The 6,876-nt window shown below is 35.8% G+C and overlaps 1 pseudogene; it reads left to right on the forward strand.

Annotated features, from left to right (window-relative positions):
* Positions 1 to 425: 425 nt before the first annotated feature.
* On the forward strand, positions 426 to 4,531 carry LOC116143558 (annotated as a pseudogene).
* The last annotated feature ends 2,345 nt before the right edge of the window (positions 4,532 to 6,876 follow it).

Raw genomic sequence — 6,876 nt, forward strand, 5'->3', positions numbered from 1 at the left:
GTATTTCCGTATTATCATCCTCATGATTATCTCTTTTCTCTTTTTGTTTAATTTTAATAATTTTTTTTTGAGTTAAAGCATACACGACTTGTTGTTCACTTAGATGATTGAGGAAGACATTAACATCTATTTAATTAGTGTAATGAAGTTGTGAAATCTGATCACTCAAATTTGTAATGACTCTTTGATATTCATTTTCATACTATCTTGATACTACTAAAATAATGAATTAAAATCCTAATATTACTAAAATATGAATTATAAAAACAAGAAATCAAAATAACAAATTTAGTTGGTCCAAAATTTATGATTATAAAGAGAGTCTATTTTATATTGTTTTAAGTCAAATTGTATTTTTTTAATACTAAATATTTTAAAGAATAATTCACATTAAAAAAATAAAAATAAAAAGAGATGGTAGCAAAGCGACGTAGTTTCAAATCAGAACTGTCTTCTCCGCCGCCGAAAAAAAGTGAGACTTTTATGTTGCAGGGAGCTTCTCCCTCGCTGAGTTTGATGTTGCTTCCAAATTTTCTCAACCTCAAAAAACTATTTTGATCACTATGATAGGCTAAAAAGCCATGTTTCGGTCATGGTTTAGGGTCCTTTTGGCTCGAAAGAGCCAGAGCCATTCTCGTTTTAGCTTATTCCTCAGAACCCAACTGAACTCGTCCCATGTCAAACCTTCATTAATTGGTGCGCTTTATTCTCTCTCGCTTCCTTTTTGTAAGATTTTATGTCTTATTTATGGTTGTGTGTTGATTATTGATGATGTGTTTGTTCTTAGGCTCACTATCTAATCGTGGTTCGAGCTTGCATTGTGATTTTGTTCTTGGAGCTGGAGCTTCTAGGGGCTTTTGCGCGGTTGTTGCAAATAGGAATTTGGAGAACTCCCATGTTGAGATTGATAAAGACAAGAAAGTTAAGATTTTGTATGAGAAACCAATTGATTTTACCAAGGTTGATATTAATTTGCTTCCTACTGTGATGATTATTGGACGTCCTAATGTGGGCAAGTCAGCTTTGTTCAACCGGTTAGTTTTAATATCATGTTCTTGTTCATGTTTGTAAAGCCATTAGAGCCTTTTTGTTGTCAATGAGTAATATTTTCGGTAACTGTTGAAGTAAGCTATCAAATGTGCTATTGAATGTGTTCTTGAAAATTGATAACACAAAACCTATTTCTAGTTTCATATTTTAAGGCTTTTTTACATTTTTAAAACGGCAGTAGATGTGTGGGAAGATTTATTATGTGTTTCCAAATGTGATTTTGTTGTTTGTTTTTGGTGAGTGGTAGGCTGATTAGGAGGAGGGAGGCCCTGGTTTACAACACACCAGATGATCATGTTACTAGGGACATAAGAGAGGGGATTGCTAAACTTGGTGATTTGAGATTTAGGGTCTTGGATTCAGCTGGCTTGGAAACTGAAGCAACTTCTGGGTCTATTCTTGATAGAACCGCAGGGATGACTGCAAAAGTTCTTGCAAAGACTCAATTTGCAATTTTTTTAATTGATGTGAGGTTAGTTCTATGTATGAGCTTGTGTGTACTTTATGAAGTATTATTGTTTGAGTTTATTTTTTCCAATGCTCACAGTAACAAATTCAGGACTTTGAAATCTTGATGATGAATATCAGTAAACAAAATGTCGTTATTTATTGGATGAAAATGATAAGTTTTTATTTTACTATTATTAGAATACCCTAAGGATTTATCTATGCTGCAATATATGATAGTCATATTTCTTAGGAATGGACGAGAGTTGGTTACAATTCGGAGCTGCCTTTTTCCCTGAAAATATAACCATGTGTTTTATCGGGTGCAAAAGTATGAATTCCTTTCTTGGTGTTATTTTATGTCTAGAACTGGACTTCATCCCTTGGATTTGGAGGTTGGAAAGTGGTTGCGTAGACATGCACCAGGAATCAAGCCTTTGGTGGCAATGAATAAATCTGAATCTCTTCATGATGGCACTGGCTCTCTTGCTGGTGCTGCTGCTGAAGCCCTCATGTTAGGATTTAGGGACCCTATTGCTATATCTGCAGAGACTGGACTGGGAATGACAGAACTTTATGAAGCTCTTCGCCCAGAGCTTGAGGATTTTATGGTCCGAGTTTTAAATATGGTAAGTCAAGTTAAATTAAGAAATAGATTTTTTTTTTTTTTTTGATTATCTGTTTATTCTCTGTGTAAGGTCTGTAGTCTATTATGTTTCACGTAACATTTTTTTGGAATAAATAATAATACTATTGTCAATTGGTGTCTGAATAAAATTTGTGAGAAGATGATACAGACATGGTAAAGTGAGTGTATACTAGTATGATGTTTTAACCTTTTTTATTACTCTTTTCCTCCCCTTAACTCCGCTTTGCGTTTTGACTTATCTAGATATTGTTGTCAACATGGTAGCTCTAGTCAGACAGCAGCTCTGGTGAGGTTGATGAGTCTAAGTTGCCATTGCAGTTACAATTGTAGAAGGCCTAATGTTGGGAAGTCTACCTTGCTGAATGCTTTGTTACAAGAAGACGCGTGTGCTGGTGGGTCCAAAGCTGGTTTGACCAGAGATTCAGTGAGAGTGCACTTTGAGTATCAAGGGAGACAGTATATTTGGTATATATATCAGAATCCCATGGTTCATTCCTTTTCTGGGGGTCGGTTTAGTTTTCCTTGTTTTGAAATGTTTGATTGTGATTATATTGAAATGGAAGGTTGACTGAATAATACCGTGAAGTAATTATCTTACGTTGTCAGCATAGTGTGGTAATGATAGAGCTTAAATACTGTTGTCAGCCTTACCTACCTTCTTAAGCTTTCATGGCAATATTTCAGTTTTTTCACTTAGTTTCTTGTTGTTTAATATTTCATTGGTCGATGTATTGTTGATTACTTTTCAGGTTGATACTGCAGGTTGGTTGGAAAGGACAGTAGGAGAAACACATCATTGAGCATTATGCAATCAAAAAAATCTGATGAGACTCATGTAATTGCATTGGTCCTTGATGCAGAGGAGGTGTGCCATATGTATCTTCTTTTTTGGCTATGACTATGCCTTGGGCCAATGATTGTAGTATTTGATCCAAGATGCTAAAAATTATTTCATCTTCTTGAAGTCTATCTTATCTTGTATAATGAAGAGTATTTTGACGGCTTGTGATGGTTTTGTGTGACTTAATTACAATGGAATAATGTTATTAGTGGGGAGGCTTTTGAATCTCCAGTTTTGTTAAAATTATGTGGGCCCTTGATTGTGTGGATTGCCTGTTTATCGTAAACCACTAGGGCATCAGAAGTTAGATAACAGGAATTGCGTAAAAGACAGATGGAAAATATTGTTTGGTTAACATAATCTGTTTCAAAAAAATTTCTGTATGTATGATACATATGCTTATAAGGTTCATCATGTGTATGAATATCAGATTGCAAAGGCAAGACGTTAGTATGACACATGCAGAAGTATTATAGCCAGACTGCTGTGGAAAGGGCGTGGTTTGGTTGTATTGTCAACAAAATGGATCTTCTAAGTGGGAGAAAGAATTCTGCCTTGTATAAGAGGGTCAAGGAAGCTGTCCCTCTAGAAATTCAGACAGTTATACCCCAGGTTTGTCATTTCTGTAATTTTTATTTACTACAGCTTATTTTCGTAGGATCAACCCTTGAGTAATTACCTTTTAAAAATTTATACTTGTTACTGACTAGAATTTGATCTACATTTTTCTTGTTTGATGTTGGATATCGTTGTCAAAGAACACAATTTTTCTTCCGCTTGTATGGAGTGTGGAATTTTTTTTTTTCAACTTGATTCTTTTAACTTTGGGCTTGAAGTGAGAGATTTGATCTAGGCCAGCTGGAAGTAAATAATCTCTTAACTTTTAGATTAATGTTGTTTAGTATAAATGACACCTCTGAGAGATTTATCCGGGGGCTGTTACCCAAGAAGATTAGTTTTTCGGCAGAGTTAAATCAGGTTTTTGGGTTCGATTTGGAGACAAAAAAACCTCAGAACCAGAATATGTGATTTGTAGTGTGGTGCTTGTCTATGATATCTTGTACAGCAAAGCAATCACGTCGGTTTCATCTTCTTTTTGACATTGAACGATAGTGATTAGCATTGACATGGTTTGGATGGCAGGTGACTGGAATACCTGTTGTATTCACTTCAGCGTTAAAGGGAAGAGGCCGGATACCTGTCATGCGTCAGGTCATTGATACTTATGAAAAATGGTGTCTAAGGCTGCCCACGGCTCGTCTTAACCGTTGGTTGTGTAGGTCAGTATCCATTGCCTTTCCATCCCTTTCTCCCGGGATTAAAAGTGTTACTTATTATAAACATCTTTCTCTCTGTATGCCCTTTTTGGTCAGGTTATGAGCCGCATTCCTGGAAAGATCAGTCTGCCCAACCAAAGATCAAATATTTCACCCAAGTGAAGCTCGCCTCCCACTTTTATTGCCTTTCTAAGTGGGAAGACACAGCTATCAGACACTGAACTCAGGTTCTTAACGAAATCTTTAAAGGAACTTCGACTTAGGTGATCCCTATTAGATAATGCACGAACGGTAACAAGAAAACTTGGGGTAGCATAGCAGAAGTAGCCTTCTGTTGGCAGAACAGTTAAAGGAACTTTTCAGACAAGAGAACCATTCCTTCTTAACAATACAACTCCTTAACATCTTCACTTGCCATTATGGGGCAAAGTCTCTAGTTGCTTCTTATATGTTTGAAACGATTTTTTTGTTTGGGAGGAGGGGGGGAGGGGGTTTTATTTAACAAATGTAAATTATTTGTGCTGTAATCTGTTTTGTGAACCGGTGTGTTAGCTATGGCTTATTTCTTAGTTGAATCCTCTTCTGCTGGCCAAAACTTTTTCCATGAGGAGCAAAAACAATGCAGGCCCCTAAATTACTTGATATTGTTGGGCTGTGAGGGGTTTCATTGGATTTAAGCCCAACTTGTGTAGTAGAAATTGTCTTTTGGGCTTTTATAATAGGCCCATTAACAAATTTTTAATGAGATAGAGTGGGGGATAAGTATTCCAATCATCCAATGCCCCCTCTCCTGGAAAGCAGTCATTTCCTAAGCAACAGAAAAGGTAATTACATTTTATCCTGTAGTTACAACCGTTGCATCGGTTTGTCCACCCTCAATAATTAATTCTTGTTAACCATGTCCTGTAGGGATCATTGAATCAAAGTAAAGAATCTTGATCGAAAAGGCAGCGTCTTGAAATAGAACTTGAAATGGGGATTTAATTAAGAATAGTATAGCACGGACAACATTATGTGATAAAAGAAGACTGGGTGAAAGTTTAATTTTAAATTAAAATTAATCAATCATATTTTGTCATACAATGTTATATAAAAATGTTGTATGTATAATGCTTTTTCCTAATTAATTAAGATTCATAAGGACAAGCTCAATACACAATGTGATCTTGGCCCATAAATGAAGTGGCCTAGAATCTTACCAAAAAAATAAAAAAAAAAATTACAAAAGAGAAGAAGAGATGGAGGGAGAAAGATATATAATACCCAGACCAGAGGGAGAGAGAGACAGAGAGAGATGTGATAACAAAAAGGCCAGACACCCACCAATGATATAAGTGCCAGCATTGCTAGATCTGTCAATTTCTTCATATTTTTATTTTATTAAATAAAAGTTTGGTGTTTGACTTGGCTCGTTGATGAATCTATTGTCAGTAATGGCTTACAGAATGATATATCATCAAATAAAACAAACACACCGCTGCCTTTAATAATCCCCATTCAATTCCACCGCTATCTCCTTCATGGTCCTTTTCCCTCTCTGTCAGTCCTCCATCTTTAGCACCATTTTGTACCTTCCATTGGACCATGCAGCATTAGGGTTATTATCACTTACTACTTTGTTTCCTTTGGTTTTATGTTCAAAACCAATAATTAGACCTACCCACATTGTAACTTGGTACAAAATCACATGTAGAAAATCGAAAAAAAAATAAAATAGATATATAAAAAGAAAATTCACATGCAGATGAGAAGAGAGAAATCAAAAGGACAAAAATATAGCGATGATTGGTAAAGACATAAAGAGGGTGAAGACAGTCAACTTTTTGCAGAGGTTGTGAAGGATCATTCACGGGATCCCTGCTGCTTTCTTTATTATATATACGTGAAAGACAAGAGAGAGAACCCAGAAGAGTTATATTATATCTACGAATTCAGGAATTAACAGCAGGAGCTGGATCGATGGAGTAGTTAGTTAGTTCCATGTCTTCGCTAGAAGAAACATTTAATGTAAAGTCAGAGAGTCAAACATTGGTCACCAAGTCCTGTCCTGGTCTACTCAGTCGTTCAAATTTTTGACTCCTTTCATTAAATCCAACGGTGCCTGTGGACCCTTCATCATTGTTCTTGTTGCCATGATCCCATCTGCAAGTCTCAGCACCACTGGCTTCCATAGTTGCTTGATCAACTTACTAAGAAAAAATTAATCCCATGCTGCAAGAGTCATTTTTTTGTGGGTTTTAGAGCTTGTGAATCGTTAATATACAATGTCCAATCTCAGTCCCTGTGCTGTATGTTGTCTTTACATGAGAAGAATATCAGTATGTCGGTCAAGCATAATAATTAGAATGAGCAAAAATTAGTCACTTGAATGTATGTATTAATTGTTGATGGGATTAGGATATGTTGATATTTCTGCAATTAAGAGTCGGCAAAATTATTAAGCTACAAGCAACGTCTTCAACTAATAAAACAAGAAAAGCCATTGATTACTTTTCATATATACAACAATGACAAGTTGTAGAGATGACTTTATAAGACTGACAAGTCTTTGTGATTTAGAGGAGGTCTCAATCTTGGTGGGGTTATGCTTATGGCATGGCAATTCGATTGTG

This window comes from Pistacia vera, unplaced genomic scaffold (assembly GCF_008641045.1).
Source record: "Pistacia vera cultivar Batoury unplaced genomic scaffold, PisVer_v2 Contig430, whole genome shotgun sequence".
Lineage (NCBI taxonomy): Eukaryota > Viridiplantae > Streptophyta > Magnoliopsida > Sapindales > Anacardiaceae > Pistacia > Pistacia vera.